This window comes from Molothrus aeneus, chromosome 11, assembly GCF_037042795.1.
Source record: "Molothrus aeneus isolate 106 chromosome 11, BPBGC_Maene_1.0, whole genome shotgun sequence".
Taxonomy (NCBI): domain Eukaryota; kingdom Metazoa; phylum Chordata; class Aves; order Passeriformes; family Icteridae; genus Molothrus; species Molothrus aeneus.
Genome location: NC_089656.1, coordinates 94,891 through 108,866, shown reverse-complemented (window position 1 = coordinate 108,866; position 13,976 = coordinate 94,891). Strand labels below are relative to the sequence as shown.

Below are 13,976 nucleotides of genomic sequence, written 5' to 3'. Positions count from 1 at the left end.
TCCAAGGATTACCAATATTTAAACAAAACAAGTAGATGTGTAGAAATGGGAATAAACTTTTATTTTGATCTATTCGGTCTATATTTAAAATTTAACAGGTAACATAAGTCATGATATATTCCAATAAGATATTGTATTTTTTAATAAAGTATTGTGTATGTTTATAGATACATAGAGATGATAAATATAAACACAACTCAAACGAAATTTTAAATATAGAAATGTATTGGGAATCTATGCAGATATAGATATAAAATTATTAAAGAATTGTAAATATAAAGTGACATAAATCCATACAACACGTAATACAAGTGATACTGTATATATCTTATTATAATATATTATAAGAAATAGCTATAAAATAGCTATAAATATAGTACATCACTATGATATAATATATAAAACATTATAGATATGGTAAATATAAACACAACAATATTTTTTAAAGTATTTTAAAATAAAGGATGGTTTTGGGGTTTTTTTGGCAAAAGCAGGGTTTTTTTAATAAAAACTACAAATACAAATAATATGAAGGTAGAAATCTAATTGTAAAAATATTTCATGAATATATCAAGATTGATATAAAAATTGAAAATATTAGAAAAAATAAGTTGTAGCAGTAGATATGGTACATAATAAAAATAATAATTTATCTATATTATTTGAATAATATATATTATATGTAATTATGAATATAATGCATCAGTATAAACTGTGAATATAAATGTGAATATAATTATGCAAGCTATAAGTATAAAACTATTTCAATATAGTTTAAAAGAAGGGTTTTTTGGTATTTGTTTGGTTAGAGATGGGATTTTTTTTTTGGAATAATGAAAGTATGATAGAAATCTAAATCTAAGTATCAAAATATACAATCAATATATAATGATATTTATAAAACCACAAAATATAAATAAATACAGATAATAGGAATAGACATAATAAATTGTATAAATGACATAACACATCAATGACCGGTATAAATATGCGTGTGAATATAACCAGGAAAACTCTAAATATATAATTTATTTAAAGAAGGTTTGAAAGAAAGGGGGCTAGTTTAGTTCTTGTTGGGTAAGAGGCAGGTTTTTGGCATTTATTTTTAGAGGAGTTTTTTGGGGGGGATTGCCCCTGTTCTTTTTTGCCGCCTTGGCTGCCCGCAGCCCCAAGGCGTGTGGCGCCCCCGTCTGGGGTGGGCGGCGGTGCTGCCGCCTTGTGGGCAGAGCGCAGTACTGCAGCCCGCCGCTGACGGGCAGCCCTCTTGGGAGTGGTGCGTGGCGGATTTTGTTTGACCTTCTCAAAATGGCGGCCAAAAGGGCGGGAAAATGGAGGACCCGGGTCTGTGTATCCGGACTGCCTGCACGGAACACCGATGCCGGCGCAGCCCCGGCGGGATTTTCTGTTGCGTTTCAGGTGTACCCGACACGGGCTGTGGGCTCAGCGGTGCCGCGGGCGGGCGTATTTCAGCAAGTTTCTGACAGGCATCTGAGTAACCGCCTCTCTTGACCGAGGGGGTCCTCTCTTGGCTGCCATCTTGGGAGCGGCGGGTCGCCAATGTCGCGGACTTTCTTTGACCTTCTCAAGGTGGCGGCCAAAAGGGCGGGAAAATCGCGGACCCCGGTAAGTCTGCTGCCCTGTGGCCAGAGAGCGGTACTGCAGCCCCCCGAGGCAGTGCCCTGCCCCTCGCCTCTGGGTGCCGGGGGCGGGGCAAGGACGCGGCTGCCGAGCAAGGCGAGGGGCGGGAGCAGGGGGCGGGCGGGAGCGAGCAGCAGGCGGGGCGGGGTCAGTAAATGGCCGGGAGGGGTGAAGGATGTTCAGGAGTGCAAAAGGGACACGATGGCTGAGAAGAATGGCCGGGGGGGGGCGGCCCGGCGGTGCCGCTGTCGGCGGAGGCGTGGTCGCAGCGCTCCGCGGGCTGGGGGCAGCGAGCGGGGGCGGGCGAGCGCCGTCGGAACAGGGCTCCACTGCCCGAGCCTGCGCACGCCCCTCTCCGGGCGGTGGAAGTGACGGCAGGCCGAAACATCCCGGTGGGGTGGCGGCGGGCAGGCGACGCAGGAGGCGGAGCGGGGTTGTGGCGCTGCCCGCCCTTTCTGCCGCCAGCTTTGCAAGGTCAGACCAGTCGCCCGTCCCCTCCCGCCGCCTCCCGGTCTCTGTAAACTTCTCTCTGGCTTCCCACTTCTCCGTGCTGGAGAGTGGGAGAAAGGTCCCTGCTGCTTGCCATGTCCTCGGTGGGCAGAGAGCTCTGACCTTGGCCGGATGGGCTGCTGAGTATTGGATCAATGGGGATGTGCTTTTATGCATTTAGTGACCTTTACAGATTTCTTTCCCCGTTTTTTTCAGTTCACAGAATCATGGAATAATTCAGATTGGAAGGGGCTCTAAAGATCACGTCATTCCAAGGCTGCTGCCGCCGTGGGCAGGGACGTGCTTCCATAGAGCAGCTTGCTCAGAGCCTCATCCCAGAGCACCAATGGGCCTTGAACACTTGCAGGGATGGGGCAGCCCCAGCACCTCTGAGCGACGTGTGCCCTGTGCCAGCCAGGTGCCAGAGGAGGAAGGAAGCCCTTCCCACCTGGAGCAGAGGCTGCTGCAGCTTCCCGTAGCCTTGTGTCACCGAGTGCGTGAGACAGAAAGGCCCTTCCCATGGAGGGGTAACAACACTCAAAGCTCTTTCTCGGGAGAAGCAGAGCGATGGAACGCCAAAGCCTTCAGTTCTTCCAGCAGATTTGGGAACAACTTGAAGGAGGAGCAGAGCTGGCCTGGTGCCTGCCAGCTCTGTAGGCAGTGGGCATGGAGAAGCTGCAATTATCTGTCTTCTTGGCTGAGGCTTTAAAAGTGAGGCACTTTTCTGTAATTCCTTTTCAGGCATGACGTGATAGTTGCCCCTAGAAGTCTGCTTTCTTAGCAGAAGGATGTCAGGAGGAGGCAAAGCCATCAGCTAAGTCTGGATAAAAAACTTGGCTAACCTATTTTCCCCCCCTCCTCCAAAGAGCCAATTGTGAAGCACTCAGCAGAGATCTGCCCGGGAGGAAAAGCAGAGCCAATCTCTGAGAAGCAACGTGCGAGCTCTGGTGAGGACGGCTGCTCCCCCTGGCCTTGGTGTGGGACCTCCTGAGCTGCCATTCCTGTGGTGGGAGTGTTTCTCCTCTCATCCAGCCAAGCCAGAGACCGCCTAGGGAAGGAGCAGGTAAGGTTGAAGTACCGAGATCTCCCAGGTAAGAAGTGACACGGCAAGAGGAAATGGCCTCAGCTTGCAGCAGGGAAGGCTTAGATTGGATTTGAGGGAAAATTTCTTCACTGAAAGGGTGGTCAGGCATAGGAGCAGGCTGCCCAGGGAAGTCCCCACGCCTGGAGACATTTAAAGGATGTCAAGATGTGGTGTTTAGGGACCTGATTTGGGGGGGCAGCAGCTGGGCTCGATGACCTTAGAAGACTTTTCCAACCGCAAGGATCCTATGGTTCTGGAAAGCCTTCATCCCTCTGGCTCTAACACATCACCTGGATGCTGACAAAATGAGGCTGGTCATAGAGCCTGGAGGTCCCTGTCCCACAGGGAGAGGAGAAGCCAGTGTCACCTGCAGGGAGGGTCTTGTCCCTAGAGAGCAGTCAGTGACTCCATTCCTGCCCGGGGCTCTCGGTGCACCCTTGGGGGGGGGACACCTGCCCTCAGGTGTCCCTCTGGGCACCTGGGAAGGGAACCAGGTCCATCCATGCGGCAGCTCCAGGGCTTGCAGCCTTTGGGGCTTTGCAGCTGTGTGCCTTGTCACAAGGTGGCAGGGACGTGACACTGCCTGGCAACGCTGCTGGCCTCGGATCCTTGCTGCTTTCATCCTTACCCGATATGGATCTAGCAGCAATCTTCTGTCTTTTCTTTAAAACTGTCCTTGGGAGACTTCAAAGAGAGGGTCATTAGTTATTTCAAAGCCTACATCTTTTACCTATTGGCACTCAAGAGAAAAGACACAAACCTGCTTTGCATCCTTCTGCCTGGAAGTCATTGTGACACAGGGAAGGGAGGAAGGGGCTGGCCGGGGTCAGCCTCTGCTGAGCCTCAGCTCTGGCTGCTCCTGCTCACAGGGTAAACCCAAAAGCTGTCGTGATCAAAAACGCAGGCGCCCTTCTGACCTGAGTCACAGGGGCCGTTTCTTCTGAATGAATCAAGATGGGAAATCATTCTTGGAGCTTCAGAAGAAAAAAAAACCCAAAACCGTAGGTACATTTGTAAGAGTGTGTATGTACGTACATTTCCTTTGATGAAGAAAATCTTAGAAATGTCATGTCATGTCTGGCTTCCTAGAGAAGATCCTGAACTCTGGGTTTCTGAAAGCAAATGGCTGTGCATTTATAGGAGCGTTTCCCTTCTTTTTATATGCCTCCCACAGTAATCTTCTACCCTTCCCCATGGCAAGGAGAGTGTGGTGATTTTGCTCCTCCACTCTGCCAAGGGTCTTGCAGGCTGTGTAGCCGGGAGTGAGGCTTTTGTGGCTGCACATCAGACATTTTCCTACAGCGTTCTCCCTGCAATGGTAAAATTAGACTTGTGTTAATGAGCAGTTAAGTAGAGCAGGGAACATTAGAAAAGAATTGTTTCTGAGCTGCTGTTCACCAGCACATGTTTCCCCTTTCCAGCAGAGCGTAACCGCCCAAGAAGGGATTTTTTGCGGCTCAGCCAGATGTGCTCCTGCTTCCCACCCAGACGCTGAGATGGAGCTAAGTTTGCATTCCAATGTCTTGGAACAGAGGTTCATGGGAAGTTTTCTCAGCTATCTAAGGCACAGAGCCCTGGAGCCAAGTAAGCCTGAGCTGCTGCATGCTTGCTGTGAGCCTTGAGGTGAGCGCGCATCATTGCGGGCTTGGGATTGATTGAAATGCGCTAAGGAAACCAGCTCTGGGGAGGGAGGGAGGGAGGGAGGGAAATGCTCTCTTAACATGTGCCAATTCTTCTGTCAAACTCATCACGGCAGGACAGCGTTCAGACTGAAAGTGTAAGAAGATGTGGAGTGAGACAGAGAATCTGACAGGAGCACCGGACTCACAAGTGCATGAATTTTGCTTTTTGCTTGGATTTAAACTCAGAAGTTGTAAGGAATTTGGGAAGGAGAAGGGACATTTCAGAAGGAGAAGAAGAAAAAGAAGTTGTTGTTGTTACAGCCCTGGCAAAATCTTTGGTTCTAGCTAATAAAGGAAGTTAGTTGAAATAAAAAAAAGAAAAAAACGTGGGTTTTTTTCCTTCACTGTTCTATTCGTTGGTGGTATATAGTGTGTTGTTTTATTTCTTGGTCTTATTAACTCTGTGTAAATAGTTTTTTGAGTGAAGCTAACTTTCTGGACGGGTTGGTTTGTATTTGAGGTAGGATTAATTTCAAGAGGTTTCTTTCCTAGACTTCTGATAGGTATTACTGGGATTTTGGTTTTGTTTACTGTATGTATCAACAGAGAGATTTGGTAGGGCCAGCTGGGCTGCTGGAGTTTTGGGTGTTAATTTATTAGATGGCTTTTGTTCAATGCAGTTTTGAATTGTTGAAAGGGTTTTTAATGTAGTGGTTTTAAGGTGGTTTTTAAGAATTGTTTGTATTGTTTCACGTTGTTTGTAGTTGGTGTCTGATAAGGGATATGGTGGAACTTCTTGAACGTTCTGGTTTTAGCGTTCCTAAGTTCCGATTTCTTTCTGCTTTGCTGTTTTGTTTCTGGTTTTCTTTTGGGGGACAGGGGCATTTGTACGGTGGGTTTCTAGAGGCAATATGTCTTTCAATTTGGGTTGTGGTATTTATTAGTATTTTAATAGTTTCGATTTTTTTTTATTTTCATGCTTTTAATGAGTTGTTTTAAAATTTTGAAGATAACCTTTATAGATTATTGGTTATTATTTGTGAGTTAGCATAAAGGTAGAGCTTTGGGGGCTTTTTTTAGTAATGTTTAGGGTCAGTTGTAGGGTTTTGAGTTTAGTGAGTTGGTTGGATTTGATTTTTAATGGGTGTTTGGTTTTACTAGCAGTTCTGTCATTTTCAATGTGCATCTGAGTTTTTTGGGTTTTTGAGCCATTGGTTTAGGAGGAAGTTTATGATGAGAATGTACGGAGCTTTTGGGCTAGTTATAGTGGGATTTAAAATTTCTTTACAGTTAGGTTGATTTGAGATTTTCTTAGGGTTAAATGTTGTGGGGTCTTTGTTCTGTTAGTCCTAGAAATAGGTTTTGTTTGGATATGCTGCGATGGGATGAGTGTGGGCTGTGTACCAGTGCTGACGAAGGTGCAGTATTTTTGTGGTTCTGATGCGTTAGGTTAATGAATTGATATGGTCTAATATATAGATTAAGGTAGAAATAAATATAAATATAAAAATAAATATAAAATGATAGTTGTAAACATAAATATAGAAAACAAATAGATAAACACATAAAACTATACTATATAGTATATTATTGTAACATATGATAATATATAGAAATGATAGTCTATTCTATATATATACAAATGTATATAAAGATAGGTTGTAAATATAAAAATATTTAGGTAGAGTTAAAAGAAATGGGGGATTTTTTGGTTTTTATTAGGTTTATAGGCTGGGGTTTTTTTTATAAATAGAAATAATATGAAAATAAAAATCCAGATATACAAATATATAACATATATACTGATCTCTCTAAATATTTAATATAAATAAATAGAAGTAAAAGAATATATAGGATATAAAAATAATATATCTATTATTATATTAAAAGGTATTTTCTCTAATATATATAATACCTTCAAATATAATAAATAAAAATTATAAATGTAAATGTGAATAGAATTATGAAAAATAAAATTATTTTTATAATTTTAAATATGGTTGAAATAAAGGGCTGTCTTTGGTTTTTATTTGCTTACAGGCAGGGGTTTTATTTGAAATAATAGCAGTATTATAGAAATGTGAATCTTAAGATAGAAATCTATCATAAGTATAGAAAGAGAAATTATGAAAATATGGATATAAATTTAAATCTAAATCTATGTAAGTAAGTTGTAGTATAGAATATAAATGACCTTATACGGCAATATAAATGATAAATGGGAATAGAAATATAAAAATATGTAAATATAGTTTGAAAGAAAAGGAATTTTTTGGCTTTTATTCTAATAGAGGCAGGGGTTTTATTTTAACTAATACAAGTGTTACAAAAGTAAAAATCTTAACACAGAAATAGATAATCAATAAATCAAAATACGTATAAAAATATATAAGTATGTCCTTGCAATAGATGTAATAGAGAATGTAAATTTATTTATAAATTGACATTTATAGAGATAAATGTATAAGTAAGCAATACACATTATAAATATAAATGTGAATATAAATACGAAAACATAGCGGTAAAATCTTTTTAAATATTGTCTAAAAGAAAGGGTTGGGGGTTTTTTTGGTTCTTATTGGGTTAGAGGCAGGGTTTTTATTTTAAATAATATGAATATAGATATTACTCTTACCCGTTTCTAAATATTGAGATAGATAATCAAGATATAAATGTATATATGAATATAAAATATAAGTAAATATAAAATATAAGTAAATATAAATAATAGGAAGAGTTGTAATATAGAATACAAATAACAGTATACATTGATATACATTTTAAATGTAAATCTGAATATGAACCTGAAAAATACAATTTTAAAAAAGATTGAAATACAGTTGAAAAGAAAGGGGTTCTTTTTGGCTTTAATTTGGGTAGAGGCCGGCGTTTTATTTTAAATAATGTAAACGTTACAGAAGCAAAAATCCTAACAAAGAAATATATATTAAATATAGAAAGATATGAATGAAAATATAGAAATAAATAGAAGTAATAGGGACAGATGTAAAATAGAATAAAAATTTATAAATAAATCAGAAATTATAAATGTAAAGATAAACATTATACATCAATATACATTTGAAATATAAATGTGAATATAAATATGAAAAAAACTATTTTTTTACAAATTTAAATACAGTCGAAATTAAAGGAGTTCTTTTTGGCTTTTATCCGGGTAGAGGCAGGGGAATTGTTTTAAATAATGTAAGCATTACAGAAGCAAAAATCCTAACAAATATATACTTACTATCTAAAATATGTATAAAAATATAGAAATAAATTTAAGTACTAGGGATAGATGTAATATAGAATATAAATTTATTTATAAATAGAAATGTATAGATATACATCAATATACATTATACACTAAAGAGAGTGTATTTCACATATTTATATGAAAGAAATAGAAGTGAACTTGCCCAGCCCTACAATTCTTTAATCTTTGAATGGTTATATAAGCTCCTTGGCAACTGGCATTTGTAAGTCCATGAAACTGTGCACAATTTGCACTATGAGATGATGCCAAATGAGTCACGCCGGTAGATTAACTAGGACATGCAAAGCAGAGAGGAGGGAATGAGAGCACAAGAAGAGAGTACAATCTCCTTTTTTTCTGCAACAGGGCTAGCGCCGTAGAAATCAAAAGGAACACAAATCCTCCTAGGGGTAGTTCTTGCAAAAAACAAAGACTTCTTTTTGTGTTCACAGATCACAGCAAAATGCTGATGACAAAACCAGGCCATTAAGTCACATACCGTATGAAGCAGTATGAAAGAGGAAAGCAGCTGAGAGTGTCAACCCTGCTGAGTAGTCTCAGTATTCTTCTCGACATTAGCAGAAATTTGAAATGAGGCTCTGAAAATTACAAAGGAGGCAGAAGAAAAGGGAGCAATGACTCCTCTGGCATAGTGTTTCCTAACAGGGATCTTCAAAATGTAAAGATTGTATCATCCTTTCAACTGAAGGAAGGTATTAAAACAACAGGAAGGAAATGGCATCACATGCTAGAAAGACTCTGGGCAGTGTACTTCTAGACAGAAAGGCCACTGATGGAAAACCGACTAAACTGGCACCAATGCAGCAGCATTGTATTAAAGCCCAAAAATACCCACCGCTTCACTCTTTGCCATTCCGTTCATATGGACACAGCAGCTCTGCAACATTCCTACTGATCATCTCCTTGGCAAACTGGGAGTGAGGGTCCGTAGTGATGCAGAGTCCCCAGGCAGGTGCAGAGGAGAGCTGCTTTTTTGCAAAAACCAGGCTTTTGAAGCACTCAGGCCTTTATCAATTCCATAGCTTTAAGCCATAAGAAAATTCATTCAACCAACCATCCTATACCACGCTGTGAACACGTGACGGTTCTAGAACTTGTTGATCTACCTCTGATTCAGCGGCCTCACCTTCCCATAGTCCTTTTCTACTTAGCCAAAGTATTGGGCCTCAGCCCAAGGCCTTCCTTTTGTAAGCTTCTACCTATATGCAGCAGCAAACCACTACTTTTTTCCGTGCCAAGAGTTTAAGTAGATGATTTGCATCTGCCCTTCCGGTGAAACATAATGGGGAGAGAAAATCCTGTCAGAAATGTTCAGTCATTCAGTTTTCTAGACAGGCCAAATCAAAAGAAAAGCAAGCTATAGGGTTGTGTACTTGTTCTTACAAAGCACCTGCTGCCCTCTGACAATGAACTAGCAGAAAACCAGCAAAAATAAGACTTGAGGCAAACAACCCTTTGAAGGGAATTATGACATGATAAAGAAAGACAACGCATTTCCAGCTTGTCGAGATACTTGAAATGTCAGCAAAGGCTTGAGGGCAAAGGCTGAACGAATGGGGAAAGGTTACAAGAATCCCAAGAAAAACATGACCAAAGATTAAAAGAATCCCAACAGGTCAACTGACCTGTTGAAGTTTTCAGGAAATCAGTGGCTGCTGATTTAGATAGGCCATTCAAGTTAATTTACCCGTGCACCTTCCACTCCTTTTTCACCTGTCACCATCACAGGGTGAATTGTGACCATGGAATCACAATTCTTTGGATTCTGTTCTTAGCTTTAGGAGACAACTACAGCAGCTGAAGTTGCTGTTACTGATGTGATACCCAGGAACACAGAGTTGACATATTTCATTCATGTCCAATCACAACTAGCAATACTAAGAGGATAGGATTGGCCTCTTTTCATGATGCTTTTCTTATTTTACAGCCTGCTATGATTCTGCTGAAACTTTTTCATTAGTTTCTCTCTAAAAAGGAGAAAGTCCAATGTCCCTCCCTACTGGTGCAGGTTTACCATTCGGTTTGTCGAGTCTAAAAATGGAATTGGAACTAGCAGGAATTACTGTGTTTAAAGCGTCCGGTCCGTTCAGACAATCTCAGGTGGATAAAAGCCTACATGTTATTGGCTAAATACTCTGTTTCCCCCAAGAGCGGACGCACGCAATTTAATCCAACTTTTTTTAACAAACTCCAATAATACAGAATCCAGTCATACAAAAGCGTCACAAAGAAGCAGGAAGAATTATCGGACCATTTACGGTAGCAAACTTCTCACCTTCTTTTGGAGTGAGCATAATCTGCTAGCTGAAGTAACAAACTTGAGGACAGGAATCGCCCTACTACTGAGAAGTTGTTGACAAGGGAACCACCTAAGGTGTGTGACTTTCCCTTTTCTGTTCATTGGTCAAGCCTAGAGGCCTAAAATTTACGGGCTGAATCAAAGACAAATGCAATCTAGTCAGAGGTCTATGAAAAGTCCAAAACTAATCAGAATTCTTCTTGGACAATGGAAATGGAAGCAGAGCTACCAATTTCCTTGCAACATATCCCTAAAACTCATTCCTTTAGTCTAAGAGCTTCAGATACATTGCTACAATTTCCCCCTTCTTCGTCTTGCACCAGCTAAACCCTTTCCACCCTATTTTCTTCCAAGACGCTCACCAGTTTCATGATGCATGGAATAACAAGAAGCAATATAATAATGACTACTAGTAACAACAAAGTTCCCTTTACAAGACCTTTCAACCATCGAGTTGTTTCCCATCTCTCAAACCATTCATGCGTAACCCTCTAATTCCCAATCAATTTCTTCATGTTATCTTGTCCTTGTTTGAGTTTCCAGCAAATGACTGCAGAATGGTTAGAGAGGTTCAAAACACACATTCCTTCAAAATCCTCGCACTCGTGCCCATGTGCTAACAAGAAAACTAGAGCAGCTTTATTTTGCAGTGTGCAATGACTAATGGTATCTACACCAGTGAGAACCTGATATAAAATGGCTGATCTTACCTTTAGTTTGACCACCCAGCATCCCAACTTATTAAGCATACTCAAAGCTTGACCAACAGCGACGCCTGTTGTCAGGAATGGCACAATTAATAGAGAGGAGCGCCCAAACCTGTACACAATTGAGGCAATCACGTCTTAAGCTTATGCTTCTTCTTTCAGTACCCGGGAGGCGAAGAAGCGAGTTCTTCGTGCACAGAGCATTGTGCCGGGAGCAGGGAGCTCTGGACAGCGGCTTCTGCCGAAAGACGCCGTGGACCGGCATTTAGCTTCAGAGAGCTCCGTATCTCCGTCTTCTTCGGCTCTTGTCGCTCAACACTCAGCAAAAATCTTTTCCACCATATCTTGCAAGGAGAAAGTGTGCCCGTACACAAAACATCACCGATGTTGTTCTAAAGGTTGCACATAGGTATTCGAGGTGTTTAGCAAGAAGGAAAAGATAGTTGTTCAAAACTCCTTTTATTCGAATATATTGTGAATTGAAAAGGCACGAGGTGGCAAAGAACTCTTTTCAATTTGTTTGAAAGGTGCTCCAATTATGCTGCTATTGGGCGGCTTGCATCTTCGCCTTTGGGAAGCTGCTGCTCTCTCCGTCTCCCGGAGGCAAAGAAGCGGCTTCTTTCAACACAGAGCATTGGGCCGGTCGCGGCAAGCGCTGGAGAACGGCTTCTGCCGAAAGACGCCAGGGACCGGAACTTAGCTTCGGGGAGCTGCTTATCTCCGTCTTCTTCGGCTCTTGTCGTTCAACACTCCGCAAAAAGCTTTTCCACCATATCTTGCAAAGAGAAACTCTGCCAGTCAAGAAAACATCCAAAATCTTGTTCTAAAGCTTTCAGGGAGGTCTTCAAAGACTTTTGCAAGAAGGAAAAGATAGTTGTCCAAAACTTGTTCTTTTCGAATATAATAACAATGGAAAAGGCAGAAGAGTGGTAAAGTATTGGTTTCTATAAGTCTGAATGCTGTCTCACACTGTGCCTGTGTGGTGCGGCTTGCATCTTCGCCTTTGGGAAGCTGCCGCTCTCTCCGTCTCCCGGAGGCGAAGAAGCGGCTTCTTTGCGCCCAGAGAATTTTACTGGCGCCGTGAGCACTGGAGAGCGGTCCTTGACGAATGACGCCCAGGACCGGCACTTAGATTCTGAGAGCTCCGTATCTCCATCTTCTTCGGCTCTTATGCTTCAACACTCCGTAAAAACCTTTTCCACCATATCATGCAAGGGGAAACTATGCCAGTGAAGAAAACATCACTGCTCATGTTCTAGAAATTGCACGGAGATCTGCAAAGAGTTTTACCACAAGGAAAAAATACTTGTCCAAAACTCGTTCTTTTCGAATACAATAACAATGGAAAAGGCAGGAGAGTGGTAAAGTACTGGTTTCTCTAAGTCTGAATGCTGCCCACACTGTGCCTGTGTGGTGCGGCTTGCAATCTTCGCCTTTGGGAAGCTGCCGCTCTCTCCGTCTCCCGGAGGCGAAGAAGCGGCTTCTTCGCGCATAACATTGTGCCGAGCGCACGGAGCTCCTGAGAGCAGTTTGTGGCGAACGATACCCGGGACCGGCACTTAGCTTCAGAGACCTGCGTATCTGCGTCTTCTGCGTGTCTTGTCGCTCAACACTTAGCAAAAAGCTTTTCCACCGTATCTTGCAAGGAGAAATTGTGCCCGTATGCAAAACATCCCGGATCATGTTCTAAAAGATGCAAATAGTATAAGAATTGTTGAACAAGACGAAAAAGAAAGACGTTGAAAACTCTTTTAATTGAATATATTGTGAATGGAAAAGGCAGGAGAGTGGTAAAGTACTGTTTCCTATTTGTTTAAAATCTGCTCAGATTATGCTGGTATAGGGCGGCTTGCATCATCGCCTTTGGGAAGCTGCCGTTCTCTCCGTCTCCCGGAGGCGAAGAAGCGGCTTCTTTGCGCACAACATTGTGCCGAGCGCAGGGAGCTCCTGAGAGCGGTTTGTGCCGAAAGATGCCCGGGACCGGCACTTAGCTTCGGAGAGCTCCGTATTTGTGTCTTTTTGGCTATTGTCGTTCAACACGCAAAAAAGCTTTTCCACCTTATCTTGCAAGGGGAAACTATGCCAGTAAAGAAAACATCACCGCTCATGTTCGTGAAGTTGCAGGGAGGTCTGCAAAGAGTTTTGCAACAAGGAAAAGATAGTTGTCCAAAACTCGTTCTTTTCGAATATAATAACAATGGAAAAGGCAGGAGAGTGGTAAAGTACTGTTTTCTCTTAGTCTGAATTCTGCCCGCACTGTGCCTGTGTGGTGCGGCTTGCATCTTCGCCTTTGGGAAGCTGCCGCTCTCTCCGTTTCCCGAAAGCGAAGAAGAGGCTTCTTTGTGCACAGAGCATTGTTTTGGTCGCGGTGCGTTTCGGAGAGCAGCTTGTGCCGAAAGAAGCCGGGGACCGGCACTTAGCTTCGGAGAGCTCCCTCTCTGTCTATCTTCGGTCCTTGTCGTTCAAGACTCAGAAAAAGGTTTTTCCACCGTATCTTGCATAGAGAAACTGTGCCAGTAAAGAAAACATCACCGATCTTATCCTAAAGGATGCACACAGGTCTGCAGGGAGTTTAGCCACAAGCAAAAAATACTTGTTCAAAACTCCTTTTATGCGAATATATTGTGAATGGAAAAGGTAGGAGAGTGGTAAAGTACTGTTTTCTATTTGATTGAAAGGTGATCAGCTTATGCTGGTATTGGGCGGCTTGCATCATCGCCTTTGGGAAGCTGCCGCACTCTCCGTCTCCCGTAGGCGAAGAAGCGGCTTCTTCGAACACAGAGTTTCTGCCGGTCGCGGTGAGCTCCCGAGAGCGGTTTGTGGCGAAAGAGGCCTGGGATGGGCACTTAGCTTCGGA

At 42.2% G+C, this 13,976-nt stretch overlaps 1 long non-coding RNA gene across 4 annotated transcripts in view; it reads left to right on the top strand.

Annotated features, from left to right (window-relative positions):
• Nucleotides 1–779: 779 nt before the first annotated feature.
• LOC136561387 (uncharacterized) overlaps nucleotides 780–13,976 on the top strand; it is a 28,016-nt gene continuing 14,819 nt past the window's right edge. Inside the window, exons 1-5 of one of the 4 annotated variants that reach the window (XR_010784330.1) lie at nucleotides 780–1,623; nucleotides 2,344–2,838; nucleotides 2,994–3,190; nucleotides 4,633–4,834; nucleotides 4,968–5,222. This is a non-coding gene — a long non-coding RNA (uncharacterized lncRNA). Of the gene's footprint in view, nucleotides 1,624–2,343; nucleotides 3,191–4,632; nucleotides 4,835–4,967; nucleotides 5,223–13,976 lie in introns of those variants that run through there. The other 3 variants (XR_010784331.1, XR_010784329.1, XR_010784332.1) reach the window with 3 other exon arrangements.